A 12,535-nucleotide genomic window follows, 5' to 3' on the forward strand; every position below is an offset into this window, starting at 1 on the left:
TTCTTTTTCTAATTCCTTGAGGTGCAGTTTTGTTGTTCATTTGAAATCTGTCTTTTTTCTTAATGTAGGCATTTATTATTGCAAACTTAACTCTTAAAACTACTTTTGCTACATCCTGTCAGTTTTGGTATGTTGAGTTTTCATTTTCATTTGTTTCAAGATAATTTATGATTTCCCTTTTGATTTTTTTTGACCCATTAGTTATTCAGTAATGCGTTGTTTAGTTTCTCCGTATTTATGAATTTTCCAGTTTTACTCCTGTTATTGATTTCTAGTTTCATACCATTGTGGTTGGAAAGATGCTAGAAGTGACTTGAACCTTCTTGAATTTGTTAAGGCTTTGTGGCCTGACACACGATCTCTCCTGTAAAGTACTCTGTGTGCATGCAAGAAGGATATGTATTCTCGTGCTGCTGGATGGAATGTTCTATATATGTCTGTTAGGTCCATTTGGTCTATACTGTTATTCATATCCACTCTTTCCTTGTTAATTTTCTGTCGGGATGAGTCATCCAATGTTGAAAGTGGGTTATTGAAGGCCCCTACCATTATTGTATTACCGTATATTTCTCCCTTCTATTCTGTTTAATATTTACTTTAAATATTGAGGTGCTCCAACATTGAGTGCAAGTATATTTACGATTGTTATATCCTCTTGATGTTATATCTTCTTGATGACTATAGAGTGACCGTCTTTGACTCTTTTGATCCATTTTGACTCAAAGTCTATTTTATCTGATGTAAGTATAGTCACTCCTTTTGGTTACCATTTGCATGGAATGTCTTTCTCCATCCCTTCACTTTCAACCTACGCATACCCTTAAAGGCAGCATATTGTTGGATCTTGGTTTTTTTTAATCAATTTAGCAACTTTGTATCTTTTGATTGGAGAATTTAATCCATTTATGTGTAAAGTAATTATTGATAGGTAAAGACTTACTATTTCCATTTCATTAATTGCTTTCTGACTTTTTTTAGTTCTTTTTTCCTTTTTTCTCTTACTGTCATCTTTTGTAACTTATTTTTTATAGTGGTATGCTTTAATTCCTTTCTGTTTATCTTTTGCTATTATTATAGTATTTTATTAGTATTACAGTATTTAGTGTAACTACTATAAGTTTTTTCTTTGTGGTTACCATGAGACTTACATAAAACATCTTATAGATCTAACAGTCTATTTTAAGCTGATAACAACTTACCTTCACTCTCTTATAAAAACTCTACACTTCTACTTCTCCTCCTCCCATATTTTATGCTATTGATGTCACACTTTATATCTTTTTTAAATTATGCATCCATTAACAAACTATTGTAGGTATAGTTGGTGCTAATATTATTAACTTTTATACTAGAGATAAATGTGATTTACACACCACCATTACAATATTAGGGTATTCTGAATTTGACTACATATTTACCTTTACCAGCAAGTTTTATAGTTTAATATGTTTTCATGTTGTTACTTAGTGTCCTTTCATTTCAACTTGAAGAACTCCTTTAGCATTTCTTTTAAGGCAAGTCTAATGGTGATGATTTCCCTTAGCTTTGTTTGTCCAGTAATGTCTTTATTTCTCCTTCATTTCTGAAGGAGAGTTTTACTGGATATATTACTCCTAGTTGGCAGTTTTTTTCTTTTAGCACTTTGAATCTATCATCTCACTCGCTCCTGTCCTACAAGTTTTCTGTAGAGAAATCCACTGATGTCCTTATGGGGATTCCCGTGCATGTGACAAGTCATTTTTCTCTTGCTCCTTTCAAAATTCCCTCATTTTTGACTTTTAACATTTTGAGTATAATGTGTCTCAGAGTAATCTTCTTTGAGTTTATTTTGCTTAGAGTCCTTTGAGCTTCTTGTACCTGAATGCCCATACCTCTTCCGAGATTTAGAAGTCTTCAGCTATCATTTCTTTAAATAAGATTTCTGTCCCTTTCTCGCCTCCTTCTGAGACTCTCATGATGCAAATGTTCATTTTGATGGTATCCCATAATTCACATAGGCTTTTTTACTCTTTTTTGTTCTTTTTTCTTTTTGTTCTTCTAACTTCCTAATTACAAATTATCTGTCTTCGAGTTCACTGATTCTTTCTTCTGTGTGATCAAGTCTGTTGTTGAAGCTCTCTATTAAATTTTTCAGTTCTGTCATTGTATTCTTCAGCTCTAGGATTTCTGTTTGGTTCTTTTATATGGTATCTATTTATTAAACTTCTCATTTTGTTCATGCATTCTTTTCCTGATTTCATTTAGTTGTCTATCTGTGTTCTCTTGTTTTTTTTTTTTCAGTTTCCATAAGATGATTATTTTGAATTCTTTGTTAGGCAAATCATAGATCTCCATTTCTTTGGGGTCAGTCACTGGAGCTTTATTAGTTTCCTTTACTGACGTCATATTTGCCTGATTCTTCATGATCTGTGTAGCCTTACGTTGGTGTCTGTGCATTTTAAAGAGCAAACACCTCGTCTGGTTTTCATAGACTGGTTTCAGCAGGTAAAAATCTTCTCCTGTCTGTTCCCCAGGCTGATGGGATTGCTTCCAGAATTGCAGTCTTGCTGGGTTGAACCTAGTTACAATGCTATCACTGGGTCTGCAGTGGGGTCCACGGTTGGCGGGCTAGTTACCAAGAGTTCAGGCAGGCATGGATCCTGTCTAGTCCCTGGGTGGATGGGACCCCTCCAGTACCTTGTTTAGTAGGGTAGCTCTGGGACAAGCATTCACAGCTGGGTCCTCAGATACTGGGCCTATTAGCAGGTGCATGGCAGGTGTGGCTCCCACCAGGTCCCTGAGAGTACTGCCACCCAGCCACTGGATGGGTGCCTGGGTGAGCAGGACTGGCCCTGGACCATGGCTTAGAGGAGCTGAAACTGAGCCCCAGGGCTGTTTCAGGTTCCAAAGCTGAGAATGAGGTCTGCAGACCTGACTCTGGAGGCACAGATGGGTGTGTCTCCCACCAGGACCCTGGGTGGGCTGAACTGGTCCCTGACCATGGCTGGAGGAGCTGGAGCCAAGTACAGGGCCCTTCAGGATCTCCTGAGGCACAGACATAAGTGTCTTCCACCTGGTCCCTGTGCTGGCAGGACTGCCCATGGATTGCAGCTGAGAAGGGCTGGAACAGAGTATAGGGACCTTGCAGGATCTCCAGGGGCACAGACAGCAGTGTCTCCCAGTGGTTCCCTGGGCCATCAGTAATGCTCCTGGCTGCAGCTGGGAAGGGCTGGAATGGGGTACAGGGCCCTTTCAGGATCTCCAGGGGCACAGACAGGAGTGTCTCCCACTGGTTCCCCGGCCAGCAGTACTGCTCATGAACTGTGGCTGGGAAGGGCTGGAGCCAAGTACAGAGCCCTCTCAGCATCACCAGGAGTATAGACAGGAGTGTCTCCTACTGGGTCCCTGGGCTGGCAGGTCTGCTGGCAGACTGCAACTGTGATGAGGTTGGAACCAAGTATAGGGTCCTTCAGGATCTCTAGGGGAGCATGTAAGAGTGTCTCCTGATGGGTCTCTGTGCTAGCAGGACTCTTCACGGACTGTGGCTGGGAGAGGATGGAGCCAAGTATACGGCCCTTTCAGAATCTCCCAGGTTGCAGATGGGAGCATCTTTTACTGGGTCCCTGGACCCTCAGGACTGCTGGCAGACTGTGGCTGTGAGGAGGCTGGAAGCAAGTATAGGGCCCTTTCAGAATCTCCAGGGGTACAAACAGGAGTGTCTCCTGTATTGTCTCTGTGCCAACAGGCCTGCTCACAGACTGTGGCTGTGAAGGGGCTGGAGCCACATAATGGGGCCTTTCAGGATCTCTGGGGGTATGGAAAGGAGTTTCTCCTGCTGGGTCCCTGCACCAGGAGGCTTGCTTGTGGACTGTGGCTGGGAGAGGCCTGGTCATTGTGGTTATGATTTGCATTTCTCTAATGATTAGTGATGTTAAGCATCTTTTCATATGCTTGTTGGTCACTTGTATATCTTCTTTGGAGAAATGTCTATTCAAGTTCATTGTTCAATTTTTAATTGGGCTATTTATTGTTTTGTTCTTGAGTTATAGTTCTTTATATATTCTGGATATTAGTCCACTATCATATATATAATTTGCATATATTTTCTCCCATTCTGTAGGTTGTCTTTTCACTCTGTTGTTTTCTTCCAAGTGCAGAATTTTTTTAACTTTGATGTAGTTCCACTTGTCTATTTTTGCTTTTGTTGCCTATGCTTTCAGTGTCATATTCATGAAATCGTTGCCAAACCCAATGTTCAATGACGCCATCCTCCTACATTTTCTTCTAGGAGTTTTACAGGTTTAGGCCTTCTGTTTAAGCCTTTAATTCATTTTGAGTTAATTTTTGTATATGGAAGAAGGGTCAAACTTCGTTCTTTTTCATGTGGATATCTGGTTTTCCGAAAATCATCTGTTGAAAACTGTCCTTTCCTCATCAAGTGGTCTCAGCACCCTTGTCAAAGATCATGTGATCATATCTGTGAGGTTTTAATTCTAGGCTCTCTATTCTGTTTCATTGGTCTATATATCTCTCTTTATGCCAGTACTACACTGTTTTGATAACTGTAGCTTTGTAATATGTTTTGAAATCAAGAATGGTGTAGAGTCCAACTTTGTTCTTCTTTTTCAAAATTGTTTGGGCTGTTCAGAGTCCCCTGAGATTCCATGTGAAATTTAGGATAGACTTCTCTATTTCCACAAAACACGCCACTGTGATTTTGATAGGCATTACTTTGAATCTGAGGCACTTTGGGTTTTATAGACATTTTAACAATATTAAGTCTTCCAGCCCATGAACACCAGATGGTTTTCCATTTATTTGTGTTTTATTTAATTTCTTTCAGCAATGTTTTGTAGTTTTCAGCATAAAAGTCTTTTGCCTATTTGGTTAAATTTAATCCTAAACATTTTATTCTTTTTGATGCTTTGTTTTCTTAATTTCCTTTTTGGATTTTTCATTGTTAACGTATAGAAACATCACTTAATTTTGTGTGTTTTGTATCCTGCTACTTTGCCGAACTTATTTATTAGTTCTAAGAGTTCTTTTGTGCAGTCTCAAGGGTTTCTTAAGTCTTAAAGGTTTCTACATATATCATGCCATCTGCAAACAGAGATAATTTTACTTCTTCCTTTCCAGTTGGATGCCTTTTATTTCTTTGTCTTATCTAATAGCTCTGACTAGGACTCTATGTTGAACAACCAGCAAGAATGGGTACCCTGGCATGTTCCCAATCTTAGAGGAAAAGCTTTCAATCTTTCCTTATTGTATATGATGTTAGCTGTGGGTTTATCATATATGGCATTTATTATGTTGAGGTAGTTTCCTTCTATTTCTAGTCTGTTGAGTGTTTTATCATGAAAAGGTGTTGAATTAGTCAAATGCTTTTTCTGCATCAACTGAGATAATCATGTGGTTTCTCTGCTTTTTTTAATATGGTGTGTTTACATTGATTGATTTTCACATGCTGAACCATGCTTGCATTCCAAGAACAAACCCCACTTGGTCAGGGTGTATAATCCTTTTAATGTCTACTGAATTCAGTTTGCTAGTATTGTGTTGAAGATTTTTGCATTAATATTCAGCAGGGATATTGTTTTGTAGTTTTCATTTCTTGTAGTGTCTTTGTCTGGCTTTGGTATCAGGATAATGCTGGCCTCGGGATGATTTTGGAGGTGTTCCCTCCCTTCAATTTTTTGTAAGAGTTTGAGGAGGTTTGGTATTAATTCTTTTTTAAATGTTTGGTAGACTTCTCCAGTGAAATCATCTGGTCCTGGGCTTTTCTTTGTTGGGAGGTTTCTGATTACTGATTTAATCTCCTTACTAGTCATAGATCTATTCAAATTTTATATTTCTTCATCATTCAGTCTTGGTAGGTTGTACGTAAGAATTTATCCATTTCTCTTGGTTGTCCAATTTGTTGGCATATAATTTTTCATAGAAGTCTCTTATAATTCTTTTTATTTCTGTGACATCAGTTGTAATATCTACCCTTTAATTTCTGATGTTAGTTATTTGAGCCTTATCTCCTTTTTTCTTAATAGCTAAGGGTTTGTCAATTTTGTTGATCTATTTGAAACACTCTTAGTTTTATTGATTTTACTATTTTTATATTCTCTCTTTCATTTATCTCTACTTTAATCTTTATTATTTCCTTTCTTCTGCAGTTTAGTTTGTTCTTTTTCTATGTCTTGAGGTGTAAAGTTAGGATGTTGATTTGAGATCATTCTCTTTTTTTAAAGCATTAAGCATTAATCACTACACTCTTATACCACTGTACTCTTAGTATTGCTTCCACTACCTCCCATAAGTTTTGGTGTGTTGTGTTTTCCTTTTCATTTGTCTCAAGATATTTTCTCATTTCCCTTGTGATTTATTCTTTGACCCATTGGTTGTTAAGCGTGTTGCACTATGGAGAGGAAGGATCTAGAGTGTGCAAAGCACAACAAACTTTCCTCTCCACTTCAATGCAGCCCTTGGCTTTGCACTCACCTAGGATGCTGTAACCTCTTAACTGGTTTCTTGAGTTCCTATAAGGGCAATTTGGTTCATATGTTACTAACTTATTGTCTCCATGGGGGGGGAAAGGGCCTGGGGCTTCCCATTCTGCCACCTTGCTCAGGTCTGCTTTAGTGGTATTTTTTGGTTTTTTAGGAATCTGTCTATTTCACCGAACTGGTTGATTTACTGTCATAAAATTTTTAATAATATTCCCTTGTTTTCTTAATATCTGTATAATATGTAGTGATGTCACTTCTCTCATTCCTGATAGTGGTTAAACTGCATCTTCTCTTTTTATTTTTCCTGATCAGTCTGGCTATAATTTCATCAATGCTATTGATCTCAAAGAACCAGCTTCTGGTTTCATTGGTTTTCTGTTTTTCTGTTTTCTATTTCATTGATTTCTGTTTTGATCTTTAAATTTTACCATATCAGTCAGCAATTCCACTCCTAGGTATATACTCAAGAGAAATAAAAATATATGTCCACATAAAAGCTCGTAGATGAATGTTCAGAGCAGCATTATTTATAATAGGCAAAAAGTGGATACAACCCAAATGTCCATCAACTGATAAATGGATATAGAAAGGTAAAATGTGGTATATCCATACAGTGGAATATTATTCAGCAATAAAAAAAATGAAGGACTAATGCATGCTACAATATGATCCTTCAAAATATTATGCTAAGTGAAAGAAACCAGTCACAAAGGCTACACATTGTATGATTCCATTTATATGTAATGTCCAGAATAAGAAAATCTATAGGGACAGAAAGCAGTCTAGTGGTTTCCCAGCACTGTGGGGATGTAGATTTGGGAATGATGGCTGCAGGTTTTCTTCTGGGGGGAATGAAAATGTAAAATTGTAGTGATGGATGCACAACTGTGAATATACTAAAAGCCATTGAACTGTATGCTTAAAAATTGTGAAAAGTCTGAGACTGGGCCCTACTCTAGCTTGCCAGTTTCATGGATTCCAGCAGAAGACACTAGACTCCTGGGTCATAGACAAAGGACTTTATTACTCATGGCACAACAGACAGCATGGGCTTCCTGACTGTACTGGTTCCCTCTACTAACCAAGCCCCAGAGGAGTGACATGGAGCCTGGGTCAGGTGGCTGCTGTGCACACAATGGGTTTGTTTCACAGCTGAGGAGCTCTGAGCCTAGGAAAACCCAATCTTTTTAAAGGCACTGCAAGCAAACTTGCCCAACCTTTGCCCTGGAGAAAGACACTCTATCTGCCAAGACTGCTTGCTAAACAAACCACCTTGAAAAGATCGTCCAAATCAAAAGTCAAGAGGCCCATTGAGAACTGTCTCCCCACACCTAGAATTCTCTTCTCCCTGTCCACAGGTTTCGGTTCTATAGTAAATACATGAATGTGACTCTGGACTCATTTTTCTCAGAGGAAACAAAGGCTGAGTGAGTTCTCTGTACCAGCCCTGATGTCCTCTGTCCTCAGAGACAAACAAATGAGGTGTAAGTTCACAGTTGTGTAAAGAAGTTGTGTTGTTGGGGCTGGCCCAGTGGCGCAAGCAGTTAAGTGCACGCACTCCGCTGCGGCGGCCCAGGGTTCGCCGGTTCGCATCCCGGGCACGCACCGACACACCGCTTGGCAGGCCATGCTGTGGCAGTGTCCCATATAAAGTGGAGGAAGATGAGCATGGATGTTAGCCAGGGGCCAGTCTTCCTCAGCAAAAAAAGAGGAGGATAGGCAGGTATTAGCACAGGGCTGATCTCCTCACAAAAAAAAAAAAAAAAGAAGTTGTGTTGAAACAAGCGACCCAGGGAGGAAAATCAGACCCCAGTTTGACTACGTTTTTGACTTAAGGAAAGCCCCATTTTTTCACTGCATCCCATGCCATTTTCACATTCACAGGGCATTTAAAGGACCAGGAGACTGTTCCTGAAGCCCCTCTGTCCTGGCGTGGGGTGGTGGTAGCCAAATTTTGTCCTCCCATATACACTAAGATGGAACTTCCAAACAAAGCCCCATCCACACTCCCTGCACAAAAACTGCTTCTCTCCTGAGTACGTCCTATGTCTGACAAAGCCTTGCTTCCAACTAAAGCCTCACCAATTCCCTAGACATAAAGCTCTCCCCTGAGTGTCTCCTCTGATGTATGATAAGATCTGACTTCATACTGAAGCCTCGCCCACACTGCCTGCACACAAAAGGGCTTCTCCCTAAGTGTGTCCATTGGTGTCTCGTGAGGATCAACTGCTGCCTAAAGCATTGCCCGCACTCCCCATACACATACAGCTTCTCCTGAGTGTATCCTTTGGTGATGGGTGAGGTATGACTTGAAGCTGAAGCCCCACCCACATTTCTTACACACAAAAGGCTTCTCCCCTGAGTGTGTTCTCTGGTGTCTGATGAGAGCTGACTTACAGCTAAAGCCTTTCCCACATTCCCTGCACACAAAGTGCTTCTCCCCAAAGTGTGCCCGCTGGTGTCTGACCAGGGCCAACTTACAGCTGGAGCAGTGCCACATGTGTGCACAGAAGCCACTGCCCCGCCACATGTTGCTCTGGTGTTTGAGGAGACTGGACTTCAGTTGGAAGCCCTTCCCCCACTCACCACACACAAAAGATTTCTCCTTTGAGTGTATTCTGTGGTGTTTCAAGAGGGTTGACAGCTGTCTAAAGCCATGCCCACACTCCCTGCACACACAAGGCTTTCCCCCACAGTGTGTCCACTGGTGTGCAATGAGGGTTGACTTTTCGGTAAAAGGTCATCCACACTCACTTGCATAGAGAACGCTTCTCCCCCGAGTGCGGCCTCTGGCGATGCAGTACCCTCTTCAATCCTCCGTCTGCTTCCTCAGGGTTTGCCCTCTTTGCCAGGCTGGCTCTACGTCTGCCACTCTGTTTCTAGTTCCTCCCCTAGAGTTTAGAGGCTGTCCTAGGGGTGGGCTGCAGAATGCCTCAAAACCCCCCTTTCATTTGTCTTCCACAACAAGGATTTGGAGCCTACTTTCTCTCGTCCTTCTGCTTTGTCGCTCCAGCAGGTGTGTGCAGAAAGTGGTTGCTCTTGTGGCTTCCAATCCTCTCGGCAGAAATCCCTTGGTTGAAGGCGATTTTCCGCACCCGAGACTGGAATGGCCCTGGGAGGAAGGCTCCGCAGAACATGTTGGCTGAGGAAGTGTTGACTGGAGAAGGCCAGAGGGCAGTCGACACAGGAATGGATTTCTGGCTTTGGTTCTGCTCAAGAGAAAGCTGTTTCTGTCAGAGCAGTCACAGGTGTGGCAGCCTGGGCCACCACTCCTGTCTTATGACAAGACTTGCCCCCCAATACACGTGACAACTTTCCAACAAAAGCTCCGTCTCTTGCCTACATATCCTTTACAGGAACTATTTCCCATTACTCTTTTACTCATTACTGAAATCCAGAAAATCCACAGCAGTGGAGTTCTATATATTGTCCAGACTAGCAACCTTTCAAGCAAGCAGCAGAGGCTATTCTGTAAACAGCTGCAATTACAGTCACCTTTTGGCCCTACTACACTTATCCTGTGATATAAATATCTGACATAACTGTTTTCTCTTACTGAAAATAACAATCAATGAAATAACTGGAAAAGACCACAGGGAACTTCCCAGAGAAAGGTGACTGACTGACACAAAAGTCCCTTGGTCTGAAGATCCTCCCAAATGTAGGAGGCAGGATAGGAGTCGTTCAAGAAAGGTGTGAACGAACTCTGAACTCAAGTTTCCCAGCTCACAAACAGTGCGTGAGGACTACTGGGGACGGGTGAAAACTCAGCAAACAGACACGGTCCAGGACCTTTTTACTTAAAGGATTTGTGCTCCTGATGCCCACTGCAATTCTAAGGCTCTTCTCCCAGTTTTTCACAAATCAAAAAGTAAAAATCCAGCATTCAAACCTAAAGCCTGGTCATAACGTATGCCCAATTAATATATGATGAATAGTTAACAACAACAACAAAAAAGACAATTAAAAACCCCTGAATGCGTCCTGAGAATTAGCAGCAGATGAATGGATGGCAGCATCCATGAGCAAGTGAAGCAGGCCTTCCTCACAGAAACAAAATAACATGAGGAGACAGGAACCCCATAATGTTTCAGAAGGATGGAAAGGTGGACAAGAAGCAATAATCAAGGAAGTAATAGAGGGAAATTTCCTTTATTTGAAGAAAGATCCAGATGGGATTATCACAAAAACACAAGCCCAAAAAAGACAAGAGATAACAAGTGTTGGCAAGGATGTGGAGAAAGGGGAATCCTTATGCACTGTTGGTAGGAATGTAAATTGGTACAGTCACTGCAGAAAACAGTATGGAGGTTCCACAAAAAATAAAAAATAGAACTACCATATGATCCAGCAATCCTACTTCTGGGTCTATATCTGAAGGAAATGAAATCACTATCTCAAAGAGATATCTGCAATCGCACATTCACTGCAGCCAATTCACAATAGCCAAGATATGGAAACAACTTAAGTGTCCATCAACAGATGAATGGATAAAGAAAATGTGGTATGTATATATATATATATCTAATAGAATATTATTCAGCCATAAAAAAGGGAAATCCTGCCATTTGTGACAACATGGATGGACCCTAAGGGCATTACACTAAGTAAAATAAGTCAGATAGAGAAAAACAAATACTGCATGACCTCACTTATATGTGGAATCTTATAAAAGCCAAACCAAGACAGAGAGTAGAATGGTGGTTGCCAGGGGCTGGGGGTGGAAGGAATGGGGAGATGTTGGTCAAAGGGTACAAACTTCCACTTATAAGATGAATAAGTTCTAGAGACCTAATGTACATCATGGTGACTACAGATAAAAATACTGTATTATATACTTGAAAGTTGCTAAGAGAGTAGATCTTAAATGTTTTCACCACACACAAAAAATGGTAACTATGTGAGGTGATAGATGTGTTAACTAACCTTACTGTGGTAATCATTTCTCAATATATACATGTATCAAATCATCATGTCATACTTCTTAAACTTGCACAATGTTATATGTCAATTACATCCTAATAAAGCTGGGGGAAAAAAAAGACACAGACCCAAAAATAAAATAGTAGAATTCTGGATTACCAAAATAGTATACTCTAGCCAAATGAAATACAGTCAGGCTATGCCACTCCTAAGCATATATTTAGAGAAACTCACGTACAAGTTGCTAAGAAAATGTGTGTAAGAATGTTGGAGGCAACACTAAACAGCCAAAAATTAGTAACAATCTAAATGTCTAACGTAAAGAAAATAAAAATGAATTGTATTACAGTATGTTCATATAATGGACTATCATACTGCTTTGGAAATAAATAAACCAGAGCTAACATATATCAACATGGGTGAGTCTTACAAACACAATATCAGTGAAACAAGTTGCAGAGGAATGCATATAGTATGATATCATTTACATAAAGATAGAAATAGGTAAAACAACACCATGCAGGGTTTAACGGATACACATATATGAAGTAAAAGAATAAAACCATGAATGAAAAGGACATGAGAAACACCTAACTCAGAAAAATTGTTTTCTCTGGGGAAATGGGGCACGATGCATTAGGGAAAGGAGCATAGAAGCTTCAAACGTTTCATTACAACTTTATTTCTTAGAGTTAAAAGACCGGTACATGGATGTTCATTTTATTATTCTTAAAACTTTGCTGTAATATTGCAAAAAATATTGCAAAATAGATTAGAAGAATAAAAAACAGCTGAAAGAAATGAAGAGGTAGAAATAATGGACAAAGAAGGATTTACAAGCTAAGAACAAAAGAAACAGAAGTATCAGGAGTCGGGGCAGACACAGGCCCGTGGAGGAGGTTTTGTCCTGAAGGTCAGGCTGACAAAATGAAGCCCCTGAATGAGGAATGACCAAACACGCTAGACAAGGCAAGCCAGCAAAAAGGAACAAAAGCTTCTTGGTAGGAGAAGGAGACCAGCGGTGTTGGGAGAGCCCCTCTGTTTGGCGAAGACTATGGCCTAGAAAGGAGGCAGTGGCGCAGCCTAGGAGGCCTGGAGCAGAGCTTCCTCCCTTCACACCTCAAAGATGCCGCCCC

General features: G+C 40.4%; 1 long non-coding RNA gene across 7 annotated transcripts in view; it reads right to left on the reverse strand.

Annotated features, from left to right (window-relative positions):
- The window catches only part of LOC147917178 (uncharacterized), a 210,276-nt gene that overhangs the window by 179,492 nt on the left and 18,249 nt on the right, over positions 1-12,535 (reverse strand). The window contains exon 4 of one of the 7 annotated variants that reach the window (XR_015551883.1): positions 6,643-9,685. The exons of the other annotated variants lie outside the window; for them this stretch is intronic. This is a non-coding gene — a long non-coding RNA (uncharacterized LOC147917178). Of the gene's footprint in view, positions 1-6,642; positions 9,686-12,535 lie in introns of those variants that run through there. 7 annotated transcript variants of the gene reach the window in all.

Source organism: Ceratotherium simum, chromosome 4 (assembly GCF_057802395.1).
Source record: "Ceratotherium simum simum isolate JZ-2026a chromosome 4, ASM5780239v1, whole genome shotgun sequence".
In the NCBI taxonomy this organism is placed as follows: Eukaryota; Metazoa; Chordata; class Mammalia; order Perissodactyla; family Rhinocerotidae; genus Ceratotherium; species Ceratotherium simum.